This window comes from Zonotrichia leucophrys, chromosome 10, assembly GCF_028769735.1.
Source record: "Zonotrichia leucophrys gambelii isolate GWCS_2022_RI chromosome 10, RI_Zleu_2.0, whole genome shotgun sequence".
NCBI lineage: Eukaryota > Metazoa > Chordata > Aves > Passeriformes > Passerellidae > Zonotrichia > Zonotrichia leucophrys.
In genome coordinates, this window is record NC_088180.1 from 2,691,099 (window position 1) to 2,709,145 (window position 18,047).

Genomic DNA, 18,047 nt, shown 5'->3' on the forward strand with positions numbered 1-18,047 from the left:
CCTCGTTACGCCGCCTCCGTAGCGCCCCGCCCCCGCCGGCCGGCGGATGGCGTAAATCTCTTCGGGAATCCCGGCGCACTGTCCCTTCTGCGCAATTTGCGTGCGGCTCGGTCGTGCGGTTGCGCTACTTGCGTAAATCGGTATGGGAATAGAGCTCCTCTCTGCGAAACTTGCGTGCGGCCCGGTAATGCCGCTACGTCACCTGCGTAACTCGGCACGAGAATAGCATAGGTGGCAGCGGGCGGCGCGTCGTGAGGGGAGGTGGCGGGACAGAGGCTCCCTCACGGCACCGCCGGGCCGAGCCCTCAGGCAGTCGGGATGAGGAGCCCGCGGTGAGCACTGCCCCGGTGCTGGAGCCTTCGGTAGTGCTGAGCTGATGCCTGCACCCTCCTACGTACGTGGTACTGCTGGCCATTCCCTCCCCGGGGTTCCTCCTCACGGTGCCGTTATTTCTTTGTTCCCCAGCACCTTTGTGGGTCTGTGTTGTATTTCCACTCTGCCCCAACAGCGCAGTGCCTGTAGTCCCACAGCTCCTCTGCCCTGCCTCACACCAAAGTTTCTTAAAGGCTCACATCCATCAACCCAGTCACTGTCTGATAACCAACTCTAATCTAATTTTTTTTTTTTTTGTGAAAAAGTTCCTGGTCTGTCTCGGTTTCGTGCCTTCCTCAGGGTGCGGTGGCCTCATCAGAGCTGCCCACAGCCCTGAGGGCACCGGCGCTGGGAGCGGGACTGGGAACGCCCTTTGCTGCCTGGTGCGTCCCTCACAGAGATGCCCTAGTGAGCAAGAAGGGAGGTTTCGCTTTCTAATGAAAGGGAGTTTTTCTGGGCTTCTTTAGAAATCGCAGGAGCGTTCACTCAGAGACTTCTGACAAAATTTGCAAGAGTTTGACAACTGTGTGCCACAGCGCGTTGGCTGAGGCAGCCGATAATTTCCTTATTCAGTTCTGTGTTGTGAGTGATTGTCATCTCCTCAGACTCTGACAAAGCAAGCAGTAAAGGAGATAGGTTAGTGAAAGGCTTTTTTGCTGATTTTTCTTTCTTTTTAGGATGGTATTTAGTCAGCAGCCATGCCATGGATTCGTGTCTGGCCCTCATGGCTCATTGGCTGCCCATCAGGTTCCCTTTCTTCTTAGACATTGCCATATAGGACATCCTCATTTATTTGTGTATTCTCTTTCTCTGAAATTATTCCTCAGAGCTTTGAGGGGGCAAAGATGGGCAGGGCAGGTGGTGAAGGAGAGAGTGAGAACCTCCTCACCTGACAGCTGACGGTGACCCAGGGCATGGCTGGGATTGTGAGCCTAAAGCGGTAATGTAATGATCTTAAAGAACAGAATTGTGAAGACAAACTAGAGGCCTTTCTGCCTTCCCTGTTTTTCAACAGATCCTTCATGCAGTTCTTTATCCTCTAATACCTTCCTGCCATAACAGCCCTTCACAGAGTGAGCATCTTTTCCTCTCAGACCCTGTTCAGCTCACCAGAGTTGCTTGGTTAAGGTGTAACTCCCCTTTACCTTTGCTCAGGTGCTCTTTGGTTTTTGTCAGTAGCTTTTTCATTTGAGCAGATTTAATTATTTCCCCTTCAGTGCTTTCCTGGCTGATGTTTGATCGGTGTGTGTTTATGAAATCTCGCTGGTTTCACACTCCCTGGGGGAGAGGCCTGTGAGGCTCTCATGGTTACAAACAGCTCTCCAGCCCAGGCAGGCAGAGACAGCAGAGTACATACCTGCCCCAAAACCCTGCTGCAATGAGGGCTTCACCTGTGGGACCAGGGCTATTTATAGCCTTGTCACAGAACATCATAATTAGATGTGCCCACGGGGCAGCCTCAGCCCAGAGCGTTGTCACTGCTTGGGGACCCCATTATTAGTCCCATGTCAGGGTGTGGCTGTGAGCAGCAATCTGACACAGCAGCTCTTTGGGGAATTAAGGCACAATTCACCACTGGGGTGATGGGTTTGTCACGTGGTGCTGATGCAGTTGTTGCCCTGAAGAGTAAAGCTTGGGTTTCTTTTTCTGCAGATGCAGTTTCCACATCGATGCAATGGATGCTGCTGAGGAGGAACCACCTCAGTTTGGTCTTTGTAAACTGCTGCTGCTCAGCCTGCATGGACAGTTCTGGCAGTGCACTTGAATAAGGCTGCAAAGGTAATTGTATGATTCATTTTACAATCTGCCAGCAAAAATAAGAGGTCTATAAAAAGACAAGTTCTCTCAGAGAACCTGTTCAGTTAAAGAGCTAAACACCCATTTCTTGGTCAACATTTATTTTTTAAGCCAATGGAGATCTTGATTTGCCTCAAACAGCAAAATTAGAGGTGAAAATGTTGGCTGAGAACTGAAGTCCAGCTCCTTATTTCCTGCCCTTGAGTTACCCCATGAATTCCAGTTAGAGGTAACAGAGAGGGACACAGGGCTGTTGCATTCATATGAGCTAACTCAGACTGAATAAAAAGTATTGATTAAATACCTGTTTAATTATGGAGATAGCAAGTTGATTGCCTCTGGGTCACTGCTGTGTGTAATTTCAAAGAGTTGAAACTGATCTCAATGAATTTTCACTGGGATACTTTTATTAAAAACATGAGAACAGAAGGGTAAGATTTAAAATATTTTTCAGGATGGAAAGAGTTAAAATTTAATGTCAACAGTTTTCCTTCATTTCTTTTCCCTGGTGTTATGAAGTCCTTGTACAAGAAATCTTTTTCTTGACAGCTTTTTGGTGTAAGCTGCTTGTGAGTTGGGGGGGTGGTAGAAGGACAGTGGTTTTAATCAGTGTTCAGTTATTGGAAATGGAACTTGTTCCCTTTAGGAAAAAAAAAAAAAACAAACCAGAAAAGGTGAGGAAAAAAGAGAAAAGGTGGAACCCCCCTGTTTCTGCAGGAAGCAGACAAAGGATGGGATTCTTGCTTGTGTGAAGATTAGCTCTGGAGAGCTGCACTGTGGCACCTGTTCTCAGGCCACTCAGAGCTGACAGACCTGTCTGTGTGAGCTTTGGACCTCACTGAATTTGCTTTTCAGACCATGGCCTTGGAGAAATGAGGCTTTGCCAGACCCTCATTAGGCAGGAGGCAAGAGGGGAGGGAATGAGGGTGGGCACAGGGAGGAAACAGCAGGGAGGGGTGAAATCCAAAGGTTCTAGTTCCCAAAGGAGATCTGGAAATCTGTTTTTCTTTCTCTGAACTCACAAGCTTGAAGCAATTGTCTTTACTCCTTATTGAGTTGAGTTTCCATATTCAAATGGAATATGGAAACTCATATTCCCTTTGAGCTGCTTTGGCCAGTTAAACTCTAGGTCAGTGCACAGCACAGGGAGGGGAGGAGCCTTCCCAAAGTCTGAATTCCTTTGTTGTTGTTAGGATGGGTCATGTGTGGCTGCAGTGCCTGGGCTGGAGCCAATGAACACTGGGCAGGTCCTTGAGCCCCTGTCCTGCCCAACACTCCCAGTGTACTCTCCCTTATCCCTGCCTTCCCCTGGAGTCAGTCACTCAGGTTTTGTGTGTCACAGCTCACTCATGTGTGTGTCATCACACCTTGCTGTCAGACTGCCTTTGCTCAGGGCTCATTTTATCTGAGCTGTGTGTCCGTGTTCACAGGAGTCTGAGAATGAGGGAAGAGATGAGGATCTGACTCCATGTTTCAGAAGGCTGATTTATTATTTTATGATATATATTATATTAAAACTATACTAAAAGAACAGAAGAAAGGATTTCATCAGAATACAAAAAGAAAGAATGATAACAAAGGCTTGTGGCTCGGACTCTCTGTCTGAGCCAGCTGACTGTGATTGGCCATTAATTAGAAACAACCACATGAGACCAATCACAGATGCACCTGTTGCATTCCACAGCAGCAGATAATCATTGTTTACATTTTGTTCCTGAGGCCTGTCAGCTTCTCAGGAGGAAAAATCCTAAGGAAAGGATTTTCCATAAAAGATGTCTGTGACAGAGCTGGACACTCTTTCCAGGCACACACCACTCCATGTACGTGGGGTCAGTGCCTACCTGTGACATTCCATGGCAGCCAGCAGCAGAACACGTGGGGTGGGTGCTTGCTACTTGTGTGGCTTCACTGGGAGAGGAAAGAAAAAACTGAAGCTTGGCTTTTTGGAAGGATCCTAATAAAGGCCTAGAAAATTCACAAAGTTTCTGCTGAGCCATGCAGATGAGCAGAGGAGCTCTAATTAAAATACACACTCAGTGTTGTTCTCAGAAACTGGGCAACATTCCCCATCTGAGCTCTGCCAGCAGATCTCAGTCCTGCACTTCAACACCCACTGCTGCTCTGCTCTGTGAGACACCCACTCAGCTTGGCCAGCACAGCTCCATCTCAATCAGAAACATCTCGTGCTGTTCCAATTCTGGGCCCTTTACGAGCACAAAATGCCATCTCTCTACTAAATTGTGCCAAATTGCTTCGTTTTGGCTGCAGTACTCATTCTCACTTGTCACCTAATGGGGTACCTGGGGACTTCCATCCACACTAGCAGCAACAGAGGAAGACTCGTGCATGGCCAGCCCCCTGCTAGGCCCCTGATTATTTAGTGATGTGTTAATAACAAACACTCTTTCATGTCTTGGCAGTTGCAAACCTCTCCTCAGTAGAGCAGCGCTTCAGAACTAGAATGGCATGGGAAATAAGCAAGTCCCTGGTTTAAATAATTAGTATCAGCTTCTCTGGCAAGTCTGTTCCCAGAATGAGAGTTGGGAAGAGTCTGAAGCTGCCAGATGCCACTTTTGTGGATGTTCTAGAGAATCTGAACCACGTTGGAGAGATTTGCTGTGCAAAAGTATTTCTGCACAGAAAATCCCTTTCCCTCTCTCCCAGGTTATGAATCTGCCTTCCTTGGAGATCTTGCCACCTCCCAGTTTTTGACAGCTCAGCAGTGAGAGGCAAAACTATTTCCATGATGCCAGGCAAGAACTGGCATCATCCATGTCCAAATTTATGCATTTCTTTCAATTGGAGCCAAATTGCTGGATCTTGCAGTGCTGGTTGCTCACACCCTGTGGTGACCAGCCTGGCTTCCAGAAAATCCACAGGAACTGGTGCTGATAGCAGCTGGCCCCTCTGGGCTACAGGCCCCTGAACACAAATGCCGGCCCTTTTCCCTGGCAAACAAAACTCACCAGGTAAGGCTCCTGATGGCAGATTGCAGGAGGCACTTGGCACTGTCAAACCAGCCTGAGTTGGCACTGGTCCCACCGTGGGTCAGGGAGGCATCCTGCACATTGTGGAATTTCAGGAGCCCGTTGGCCACTCTGGGTCACAGGTCCCTGAACACCAACGCTGGCCCTTTTCCCTGGCAAACAAAAGTCACCAGGTAAGGCTCCTGATGGCAGATCAGCCACTTGGCACTGTCAAACCAGCCCGAGTTGGCACTGGTGCCAGCTTGGGGAGCACCTCAAGCAATCAGAGGTTGTGGCAGTGACTGCTGAGCTGCTTGTTTCTGGAGCTAATGGTTCAGATCAATGAAGATGGAGCAACTGAAATTTGTGGGAAGAAGACAGGTTAGGAAGTCATCCTCAGGAAGTGAGAAACTTTGGTAGGCAGGTATTTCCAGTTCTGCTCCTGTGTGACTCCAGCTACAACGCTGTCAGGGGCTGAGCTCTGCAGTGAAACCCGAGTTTATCTGTCAGGTGTGGCCCTGTAAACATAAGGGTGATTAGATGTGTTAGAGTTGTAGGCACACAGTGTGTGGTGATTGGGAGTGGGGCTGCAGCTCATCCCCATGGGCACAGCTGTGAGCAGCACTGCCAGCAATGAGCCAGGGAGTGCCCAGGGGCACTGAGCAACCACCAAAGGGAGCAGAGGGCACACAGGGGCAGTGCATGAACATGAGGGAATAAAATGTTGGGCTAAAGAGCAAGAAGGGCAGATGTTTGCAGCTTTCTGGTGTGACATGATGTTTCTCTGTATGGGCAGATCCTGAAGCCTTCTGAAGTGGTCTGGTGTTACTCTGCATGGGTTGAAGCTTCCTGATATTGTGTGATGATGCTCTGTGTATTGTGCTATCTTGCTGCCACAAGAGGTGTGTTGTTCAGAAGAAAGGATGGGTATATGTGAGCAGAGCAATGCTTGAAGTGTTTTCAAGCATTCTTAACTTGGCAAGGTAGAAGATGGATGACAGATGCTCAGTCTTATCTCTGGGAAGGAACTCTGAAATCCAAACTTGAATTATTCTGCAGTACCCTACATCCATCCAATTTGCATGCCCATTGGTGAGCGTTCTGTGGGTTGTAGCTCATTGTAAATACTTTGGATTCTGTATTGTGGTTGTTATAATTTATATTCACATCATTTCAGCACTAACAGCAGTGCCAGTGTTGCTGGGAGTGAATGTCCCTTGAAATGTTTGGTGCCTACTGAACCTGACCTAATTCCTGTGATACAAAAGGCATTGCTAAAACCTCATCATGTACCACAAACTGGTGTAGTACAACCCCACCAGCAGAGTTACATGCTAAAAGGGGCAACTTTCATTTCTGTTACTGTTCTAGACAACTCCCAAAAGCTGGGTCCTGGAGAAGCCTTTGATTTGCAGCCTTTAAGGCTGTAGTTGAAGCCCTTATGGAAGAAGGATTTAGGCAGGCCTGGAAAGGTGAGAAGAGAGAAGGCTGAGTGTTTGCAGTGCTGTAGGGGCTTCCAGCTTGCAGAGCTGTGTGTGGGGGCTTCTGGGGGCTCTTTGCAAGGGACAGGAGCCCTCAGGTTTCCATGAGCAGGGGAGAGGGAAAAGAGAGGGCCACAGTTTTACCAGCAAATGTGCACTTGAGCTCTCAGTGTGATCATAACCTGCTTCTGTTCCTCACGTGGTGTGTGTCCTATGACTGGAATAGACAGTCTTGCTGCCCCCTGTTGGCGGAGTGACTAAATTATTCATTGTCTGCTTAAAAAGGCAAAAAGCCCAGAAGTTTCTCTCCCAGTTTGGTACAGAAGGCATCTCATTGGACTTTTGGGACTTCACCTCAGACCTGGGGCTGGCCAGTTGGACAGAGGCCAAGAGGTCCCACCTAGGTCATTCACTAGAAAAGGAAGGGAACAAAGGAAATAATTGCTTTTGTGGGGTGTTTTAGCAAGAGCCTCTTGCCCCTGGCTTGGTTCTTCTCTGTAATTTTGCCTTTTATTAAACCTTTTCCTGTTTCCAACACTACCTCAGAAGCCATCCTGCTGATTTTATGCCATTGGTGGTAGCTGAGCTATCTCAGCTGTGATGGGTTTCTCTGAGAGCTCATAAGACCTGGCTTGAAGAGAGACACATCATGTGGGCTGTGGGCACAGGGGTGTGTGTCCATGGGGACTGGTTCTCTCCCACTGGCTCAGCTGCCATTTTCCTGCTCCAGTCACCCACAGCCCTGTGGGAGAATCACTCAGGGTGGGGACAGATGAGGTGACATCAGCTGCTCATCCTTGGGGATCCTGCCTTACAGATCACATCACCTCCCACAGAGCTGCACTGGGGCCGCCTCTGCCCCACCCTCCTGATCCCTTTCTCTTCCTTTGCACCTTCCAGGCTGTGCTCCAGCTCCAGGAACTGCAGGATGTGCAGTCAGGTGCTCTCTCAGGGGTGGCTGATCCAGACAGGATGTGCCTTATGCAACAGTGTAAGCTGGGCATATTTTAACATGCCAGCTGAAGCTCTGAGTCAGACTTTGCAGTGAATGTGTGTATTGGCCTTCTGAGAGGCAGTTGTTGGAGAATGTCACCATTGAGACTGCCAAACCTACTTGTGTATTTCATAGTTCATACTGCAAACTGCTCACACACCCCCTGGGTTGTGTGTTAAACAGACACAGCTCATAAATAGCAGTGCCTGGCAAAGCTGGCAGCTCTAGATCTGTCCACAGAGGTTTGGGCCATGGAATTTGCTGTGACAAAGGTGTCCCTGGTATTTTCCTTCTGTGTGAATACAGGAAGCATAGGGCATGGAGAGCTTGCTGTTAAATGAGACCAAAGGTAGTGATTGTGGCTGCATATGGAACTGTATTGCTTAACTGACCTCTTCCATAAAGAGACAACAATCAGAGAAATAGAAACATGGTTGAGGAAAGTGATGCACAGTCAGAACACCCAGAAAATCTTTTATAAAACAAAGAGGGGTGGAGGAGCAAAGGGATGCTAAAACCGGTTGTGTGGGGAAGGGCTTGAAAAGGTTTCAAAGAAAGTATCTTATGGTCCTGAATAAAGCTGGAAGACACTGCAAAACCACAGAAATCCAGAACACAATAAGTCCTTTTATAAGTATTTGAAGTCTGTTTTTTCTTATGTGTGTGTATAGATATTGCTGAGGCTTTGTGAGCGTGAAATTCCTTTTTCCTTTGTAGTTCTGTGGCACTTCTGAGTCTTGTGAGGATGTCTTGCCTCTAGGCTGGGCATCACTGAGACAAGGAGAAGTACCAACCAAGAGAGATCAAAGGGAAACCCAGGTAGGTTCCCAGGGAAGCTGCTGGGTGATCAACCAGCTCAGGCTCCAGAGGCTGCCTTTTGCAAGTCTGCATGTGATTTAGTGTCTCCATTGTGTGAGCTCAGCCTGTGCTTTGGTAGTGCTGCAGGACTGAGTGCTTCCCTGCAGCACCTCAGGCTGCTTGGGGCCAGGGGATGCTCGCTCTCCCTGCCTCAGAGCACAGCACATCTCCAGTAGAAATGGCTGCTGGGCACTGATGGGACAAGGGGCTAAAGAGAAGGCACTGAAAGCCTCTCCATGGTGGACAAACTGAGAGAGACTCTTCCTCCTTCATCCTCACAAAAGTACAGAAGAAAACAAACTGATGCTTCTCTACTTCTGCTGCTCTCTGGATTTCAGAGATGACTGTTGTGACATTTCCCTTCTCAGAAGTGGCCAAGACAGAATGTCACTTTATTCCTCCCCCTTTTCCTCTAGCTGAAACCTCCTGCTGCAGAAGACCTCGGCAGCAAGTGACTACTCCATCTGCTGTCTGGAGGAGGTCATTCATCTCCAAAGGAAACAACAGACTTTTCAGTGATTTCCTCCTGAGGAATCAGCTGCTGACAGAACTCTCTCCTTAGCCAAACTCAGGCTCACAAGGACAGTTTTGGCTGCTTGTTAACCTCAAAAACGATACAGTATAAAAATAACTAGGGAAGAACAATCTGTTGATCTGGACCAGCTTCTGTGCAAGGAAGAGTTGTCTGAAAAGGAACCCTTCAACTCCAGAGGGCTGTGAAGTGTTCTGTATCTAGAGGGTGAGCAGGGAGGGATGGCTTTCCCTTTCCCAGGAATCTCACTGTTCCAGAGGTGGGATAGTGGCCTATGTGAGTGCCTTGTGGCCTACTCTGCAGGGGAGAGGTGTTACTGAGCTTGGCTTTCACTTCAAGTGGAGTGCTAAGGTGCCAAATATAGAGGTGTGTGAGGAAGCCTTTCCCAAACAAAGCTTCCTTACAGGAAAAGAACTGATAACCTTTGGAGTCTGCTACAGATTTAGCACTTAGCTGGCAGTTGAAGGTGAGAAAGACAGGTCTGGGCAGCTGCACAGGACATGGGGCTGAGATAGGGCACAGCTATGCCCTGAGCACCTGGTGAGTAGGCTTTGACATTATCCAAGGTGCTGTGCTAGCAGATGAGGAGCAGGAGCCTGTGGACAGCTGGATTTTCAGCCTGCTCCTGCCTCTGTCGAGACACAGGTGCTGAGATGTTCTCACTGCTGGGCTCTTGAGCTTCCAGCTGGGCACCTGTCCAGCTGTCCATCACTGCTTGGACCTGGTCCATGGGAAACCAAGTGTGATCTGAGGGGTGCCACTGCACTGGAGATATGGAACAGACACCTGGCATTTAATTCCAGCTGAGGGGAAGTTGGGCTGAAAATAGAACTGGGCAGTGCTTTGAGTCTGTGCTGGGGCTTCTGCCTGGGTCATGGCCCTGTGGATCAGTTCAAGGCAGAACCAGCTGTTTGGGTGTAACTGTTTGAAAAATTGCTGTGGGGCAGCTCAGAACCTCAGGTGAATTGGAAGCAGTGCAGGGATTTTCTCTTTTCCCCAGGATCTGATCACACGAGGAACAATGGAGTGAGCACTTCCACTCTGTGTGGTACGACTGACAGATAGTGCAGGGGAGGTGAGACTGGCTTTGTTTTCAGCTGTGAAACCCAGGAAGGGATACATTTTTTGTGAATTAATTAATCTGGAGAAAAGGCAGTTTAACTATTCGACGAAAGATTCATTTCCACCCACTTCCCAGCTGGCAGCTTAGCCATGGACTGTCAGATTTCCATCAGCCTCCAACGTTCTGACTGAAATAGTAATTTTTGCTTGGCAGGCCAGAGAGTAACAGTTGTGAGCCCTGTGCTGCTCATGGGAAACAGGTAAGGGAGGCAGGACAAGGTTGTGCCCTGCTCCAGGCAGGGCTGCTTGGTTCTGCAGGGCCCATTTGGCAGATGCCATGAGCAGGAGCTGAACTTGAATCCCCCAAGCAGGGATTTGGGTTTGTTTCCTAAGCTGGCAGGTCTCAGGGAGTCTTCTTCTGACCTTATTGTGAAATGGGGGGAGTGGCACCATGCTTCAACCCAAGAAAAAGCATTTTTCATGTGGGTTATTCAGTGTTTCATTAGCACAGCAATCAGGGATAAGTGGGAGTCACTGCTGCCCAGTGACAATCTCAGGCACAGAAATATCTCAAGACAGAAGCTGAGGAAAATCATAATCACAAAGCCATCAGTCTGCTAACAAGAGCTGGGGCAGTAAACCTCAGATGGAATCCTGGTTTGTAACAGCACACAGCAGGTACCTGCTGAATTCCTGAGGTTTGGGCTCAGCCCAGGAAAGGTGTGCACTGCCAGATCAGATGCTGTTGGGATGTAAAACCTCCAGCTTCCTTCCAAATACTTGCAAGCCTTCAGTTGACCCTACCAAAGAGAACAGTTAGGGAGACATTTACATCCATGTGACACACCCACAGCAGGTCTTATCCCTCAGTGACAGAGCTGACCATGTCACCTGTTGGCAGTAAATGGAGTGCCAGCAGAGCCGTGGCTTTCCTGGGCATGTCACTGCTATCAACAGAGCAAAGATGGCTCTAAATAGCACAGGAATGTTTAGCATATTGTGGTCTCATGTGAAAAGTTCAAGCTGTATCTCAAGGACAGAAGGTCTTTTAAGAAGGAAGAGATCAAATCCCCGAGGAGCAGTTGTAAAATGCCACTGTGAGTGCCCCCCAAATGCCTTTGGCACATTCTGCTGAAGTGACATGCTGCAGCTTGTGTCTGTGTGAGGGGAAAAGGACACAAGGGCACAGAGTTGGGACCCTCAGCAACCTTACACATCATAAATACCACAAGGTAATGGCAAAACAAGATCTTTGTTCCATGTAAAAGAAAATGCAGAAAAAGAGAGAAAAAGAGGGCATCAGCCAAGCTTTGGGTGCTGTTAGCAGGAATCTGAGAACAAACTGTGCAAGACACATTTACAGTTGTGAATATTTGCTACTCTGTCAAGATTGAGGGCTCCTGAGAAGTCTGAGTGCCTGCAGAGATTTAAACAAATAAGCTACTGCAGCCCCTCTACAGACTGACCTGGGAGCTGCACAGTGAGAGACTCAGCTGGGTGTTTCTGGGAAGGGGAAGAAGTTGGAAGGACACAGCAAGGAGAAGGACCTGTGTATCTCACACAAGAGATAAGCCCAGTGAATCTAGATCTGTTCATCCTTCAACTGCCTAAAAGCAGAAAATGCTTTTTAAAATTCCTTTAGTCGGCTCTGGCGTTTTGATTTTCATCTGCAATGTCACCCTGGAGGCATCAACTACCACCTCCAGTCCCTGCAAAGCTGGGGCTCTGCAAGTGTCCTCACATTGCTGGGATTCACTTCTCTGCTGGAGTAACAGCTGCTGGGAGGCAGTGTGGTGGGAGAGGTGGGTTGGGAGCCTGCCCAGGGCAAAGGGAGTGAGGAGGTGCTGGGCACTGGCAGGAGAGCTCTGTCAGGACAGTGTCACTGTCACCCTCCTGAGGTTAATGCCAGTCCAGCAGCTGGGTGAGCACACATAGAGTGCAGGCAGAGTGAACAGCAGGGAGCCTTTGGGCTGCCAGAGCTGGGCATGGCACCCTGGCACAGTGTTTGATCCCAGGGTGAGTGTTTATGTTCAGTGATGGAGTCAGGGGCATGGGGTCTTTGCCCATGTCTGCTTTGGGTTTGATCTGGCCTTACCTAGAGTACCAAAAGGGGAATTTCCTCACTTTGGTGCCTGCACACCCTGGTGCTTTCAGTGTTATCACAGCCAGCAGTGGTGGAAGACCCAAAACAAAGCAGAGAAGTGCTAAGAAAAAACAAATCCTCTGTCACCAGCACACAAAAGACCACGTGGAACTACCACCAAGAGGTCCTGCCAGTGTTACACTGCTCTGTGTGGGACCCAGCAGAATCCATTAAGCAGGGAAATTCTTGCTTGTATGGCCCTGAGACCAAAAATACACACACTCACTGCAGGTGTGGGACAAGTGAGACTTGAGGAGCAGGGATATGTGCAGGGATGTGCTCAGCAGCACCAGGAGGAGGAACACAGAGCTGCTGCTGCCATGGAGCATAGTCCCAGCCCTGTTACAACCCCACATAAACACCCTTGCACTCACCCCAGCTGATCTCCCACACTGCACACACAGTTTTCCCAATGGCACAAAAAGAAGTAACAACTTCCCAAGCCTGAAGAAAATCCCTTTGGTGCCAAATCCCTTTGGTGCCAAATCCCTGAGATCAGGGAAAAATCAATGCTGGTGTTACAAGGGATGTCTTGGCTGGGCAGATCTGTCAGGACATGTAACATGGTGTGAGAGACATGATGGCTATTTCTACTGTCTGAGATGGATGTGGCAGGAAGGAATATTGCAAAACTCATTTCCCAGCAGCAAGTGCTGGTGCATGAGCCAGGGTAGGGCCTGAGGGCACATCTGGCCAGATGCTGTGAGGGCAGGGCTGGGACATGTCACAGTGCTGCTGCTTCTTGCTCAGAGGGAGCCCTGGGCTTCTCATTTGCTTTTGGACTGAATGAAATGTTTTGGTCAATTGAAATCCCATTTTATTTCATTTATCATTTATTCTGCTGACTTTATTCCAGGAGCTGCTGTGTGGTGCTGAATGTCCTGTGGGTGTAGCTGGGTCTGGCCCTGACACTGGTGCCTCCTGGAGTGTCTTGCACTGAGGAAGGGCAGGAGTGTTTCCAGTTTTCATGGTAGCCAAGAAGCCTTTGCTTCCTGGGAGTGGTGTTCCCTGGGGGAAGGCTCCTTCTCCAGCACATTGCTCTCCTGGCAGGGTGGAAGCACTCAGCCAGGCCTGGCATCTCAGCCTCTTCTCTGTGTCTAATGAAGGGGCTGAAGGCCTTTCTGCATCTCCTGGGGATGGGACATCTCATTTTCACCCCCTTGGAAAGTAAAATGGCAGCTGTGGATCAGCTTTATTTATTCTGTCTATACAATGTATCTGTATTCATGAAGCTCCTTTATTCAAATCCTTGGCTCCCAGCTCTAGGAGCAGTAACTTGCCCTTTAAAATGATAATAATCCCAAGCAAACTCCCTACAGAGACAAAATTTGTCATTGCTTTGCCTTTGGCTTTGCAAATATCTTGTGTTTCTCGTCCTAATGTGCTGTGCTGATGGGTCAGGAGTGAGGTCCAGGGCAGGCTGGTCTGCAGTGTGGGCACAGAGATGCCCAGGGCAGGGTGGGACAGGAGCAGCTGCTGAGAGAGGCTGTACAAAATCTGTCTGAGAACAGACCCGTGAGGCTTTGGCTGCTTGACACCCTGAGGTGCAGGCAGACCTCACGTGCTGAGCACTGCGTCCAAGACAGGGATAATGGCTTTATTCTGCACTCTTCTGGCAGATGCCAAACTGACATACCCTCAGCAAAGCTTCTGTGAACCTCCTCACTGTTATCTAAAGAGCCAAGCGTTGCTGGCAAGCGTAGGTAGGCAAAGACTTCTGCTTCTTGTAGGGGTGTCGGGGGTAGGACTGTCAGGACGGACGGAGACGAGAGATCTCTGCATCCAGGTCATGGAACTTGGGGTTTATTGCAAAGGGCCTGGGTGTAGGGCCCTGCTGGGATTTGGGGTTTAATACAAAGGGCCTGGGTGCAGGGCCCTGCTGGATTGGGGTTTAATGCAAAGGGCCTGGTGCAGGGCCTGCTGGGATTTGGGTTTATTGCCAAGGGCCTGGGTGCAGGGCCCTGCTGGGATTTGGGGTTTATTGCACAGGGCCTGGTGCAGGGCCCTGCTGAGGTTTGGGGTTTATTGCCAAGGGCCTGGTGCAGGCCCTGCTGGGATTTGGGTTTATTGCCAAGGGCCTGGGTGCAGGGCCCTGCTGGGATTTGGGGTTTATTGCAAAGGCCTGGTGCAGGCCCTGCTGGGATTTGGGGTTTATTGCCAAGGGCCTGGGTGCAGGGCCCTGCTGGATTGGGGTTTATTGCAAAGGGCCTGGGTGCAGGCCCTGCTGGGATTTGGGGTTTATTGCAAAGGGCCTGGGTGCAGGGCCCTGCTGGGATTTGGGGTTTATTGCAAAGGGCCTGGGTGCAGGGCCCTGCTGGGATTTGGGGTTTATTGCAAAGGGCCTGGGTGCAGGGCCCTGCTGGGATTTGGGGTTCATTGCACAGGGCCTGGGTGCAGGGCCCTGCTGGGAGCTGCCAGGCACAGCTCAGAGCACACTGAGAGAAGAGAGGGGGAGAGAGGATGAGAGGGTAAGAGAGTAAAAGGGCAAGAGAGCAAAAGGATAAGAGAGTGAAGTTCCTGTTACAATACAATAAATCTTCTTCTGTGTTGAATATTCTATTTCTCACTAACCAATCTAGTACAAGATACAAATCCTATAGCATTTACATACAGCCTGTAAGAATCACTACATTACCATACTGTGTTACATTTTAAACCCTAAAAACTCCTCTAGGGACCCCCTCTGTCAAGCTGTAGGGTCTGCTCTGACCCTTGGGCCTGTCTGCAAGCAGAGGGTGTTGTTCCATCAAAAGGGGATCACCTTCAGCTGGCCACACCATTGTTTTCCAGTTGTTCAGCAACTGAGGGATCTCAAAGCTTGCTTTCATTTCCATCTCACTTATAGTTTCTATATTTTCAAAATCTTTTGCCAGGCAATCATATTTATAAGGCTTTCCTGTTTCATTTTCCCCAACAGCTTCTCTCTGCTCACCAGAATCCCACAAAACGCACAGAAATCGCTGCTGGTTTGGGTGGTGCCGGGGTTAGCCCGGGTACCGGGCCGGGGGTACCGGGCAGGGGAGGGCAGCCCGGGAGTGCCGCCTGTGCCGGGGGTGCCCCGGTGCCGCGGGAGAGGGCGCTGCGGGCCCGCGCTGCGCAGTCCGGGCTGGGCACGGGGAACCTGCGAGCGCTGCGATCGCAGCCCTCGGCAGGGAAATGCTGCTGGAAACTTTACCCAAGCCAGCCCGGAGAGGGGAGGGGCACATCCTCACTATGCGCTTGTGAACTGTGTTGTATTTAGTGCAGGGGTCTCTCTGCCTAGAAGGTGTTTTAATGGATTAATGCGCTTTCGAGTTTAGCTGCTCCTCACCAGAGAGGATGGTGGGGTTTGATTAATACTATCATTCATGGTAGGGTTTGATTCATACCAGATATCTTTCCCCCCTTCTTGTTCTGTTTCGGTTGTGCCTGCAAAATATCCAGTCCTGAAGGTTGTCGCTAGAAAGGGATGTTAGAAGTGGTCCAAATCTACATCAGAAAAGGTATGTCGTGTCACAGGCATCCGTTCTCTTCCCATTTCCATGGAAACATGGACTTCGGTGGTGTCAGGCAGAGCAGCCTGGAAGGATGTAGTGGACTCTCTCCAGGAGGAGCTGCTGGCAGCAGCACACAGAAATGTGCCTTGGTCTCTTCAGGTTTGGAAAGACCAGGTAGTCTGGTCCTTTCGAGTAACAGCGCTTGATAGATCGCGTCAGAAACAACAGCTGGGACAAACATTTAACTCCCTATTTCCCCCTTCCTACCCCATCCCAGTGCCCCGTCCAGTCCCGCAGAGAACACTGCACACCACAGGCTCCGGTTTTTAATTTCCTGGGGGGCACAAGGGGAGGAGAGCACATCTTGTGGCGGCTGACAGGCTTTTTGTTCTGCGCCAGTCCTTTTATTAACCCCCCGCTAGATCATTCTCTGTCTGCGCTGAGCTGCCCCCGCTGTGCTGGTGATGAGAGTGTTTGTAGCAGCAGGGCTGCCGGGGGGGATTACGGGGATCCCGCCGACCGGAGCGAGGGGCCGGGCACCGGGACACAGATTGCTGCCGCAGCCGCGCCTCCATCTGCCCTCCTCGCCCGAGACACCCCTCGTGAGCCCCGCGGCGACAGCAGTTGTGTGTCTGATCCCCCCGTGGCCATCCCGCACCTCCCACAGCAGTTGTGTGTCTGATCCCCCCGTGACCATCCCGCACCTCCCACAGCAGTTGTGTGTCTGATCCCCACCCCGTGGCCATCCCGCACCTCCCACAGCAGTTGTGTGTCTGATCCCCCGTGGCCATCCCGCACCTCCCACAGCAGTTGTGTCTGATCCCCCGTGACCATCCCGCACCTCCCACAGCAGTTGTGTGTGGATCCCCCGTGACCATCCCGCACCTCCCACAGCAGTTGTGTGTCTGATCCCCCGTGACCATCCCGCACCTCCCACAGCAGTTGTGTGTCTGATCCCCCCGTGACCATCCCGCACCTCCCACAGCAGTTGTGTCTGATCCCCCGTGGCCATCCCGCACCTCCCACAGCAGTTGTGTGTCTGATCCCCCGTGGCCATCCCGCACCTCCCACAGCAGTTGTGTTGATCCCGTGCCATCCCCACTCCCACAGCAGTTGTGTCTGATCCCCCGTGCATCCCGCACCTCCCACAGCAGTTGTGTGTCTGATCCCCGTGCCTCCGCACTCCCACAGAGTGTGTGTGTCCCGTGCCATCCCGCACCTCCCACAGCAGTTGTGTCTGATCCCCCGTGACCATCCCGCACCTCCCACAGAGTTGTGTGCTGACCCCGTGGCCATCCGCACCTCCACAGCAGTTGTGTGTGATCCCGTGCCATCCGCACCTCCCGTGTCATCCCTGGCATGATCCACACGGTGTGATCCCGTGCCCATCGCATGCTGACCGTGCAGCACTCCACGCATTTTGATCCCCCTGCCATCCCGCCCTCCCCGCATTGTTTATTGCAGATCTTAGGCAAAAGCAAGTGTTTCCACTCAATAATCTTGCCCGATTCCCCTTCTGTATTTAGGGCCTCAATTCCATAAAACATTTATCCCAGACGTGGGACTGCACAATTTATGGGAGGAATTGAGATCCTTCTGAGCAGTTGTTTCCTTTTCCTTTTGGATCAGACTGCTGTTGGTGGTTGATTATTCAAACAAATTAATTTGGGATGCACACACAAGTCCTAATTAGCTGCAATTATTCACTTATTTCCCCCCTGCTTCCCTCCTACATCGCCAGAAATTAAAAAAATATCACCCTAACACAGTGTGCCCTGCAATAATTATCCCCTGGGCCAGTCCTGAACCTCTCAATCTACGATCAATACCTTCATCTGTCAGCCACAATTAATTAAACACAATCCCACTTTCAGGGCTTTGATTCATATCGCCCCAGAACATCTTACTGGATATTATAATCCAGACTGATGCTAATGCTGTCCTCAAGTGGAAGGGAGGGGCTGACTGAGATATCAAGCCCCAATTTCATTAAAAGCCAAGCAATAGAAGGGCTCTTGTTTGGAGGTGAGTGATGAGTAGGTGGGACTGTGTTCTCCTCTAGAGCCCTGTTGCTTCCCAGGGAAAGAAATAACACTGCTGGAATGAGACTGGGGCAAGGCTGTTGCTCTGGGTGGGGAAGGGAAGCTGAGTTAGGCCAGCATGATGGTTTTGCTGTCTGTGTGAGTGTGTACTGTTCTACAGAGGCTTCTTTTTTTGGACCGAATGAGTGTTTGCAATTTTGGAATTTGATACGTTTCTGAGCAGTAATTCAATATCCAAAGGCTGTTTAGAGCTTCCCGACAATGGTCTGTGGTGGTCCAAGCCAGAGCTCCAGAGATGCTATAACAAAGCTCTTAAAACAGTAA

At 50.2% G+C, this 18,047-nt stretch overlaps 1 long non-coding RNA gene across 1 annotated transcript; it reads left to right on the plus strand.

Moving 5' to 3' along the window:
• The first annotated feature begins 110 nt into the window (after nt 1-110).
• Nucleotides 111-8,457, plus strand: LOC135452514 (uncharacterized). The gene is made up of 3 exons (XR_010441640.1): nt 111-394; nt 2,026-2,151; nt 8,328-8,457. It is a non-coding gene; the product is annotated as an uncharacterized LOC135452514 (long non-coding RNA).
• Nucleotides 8,458-18,047: the final 9,590 nt, after the last annotated feature.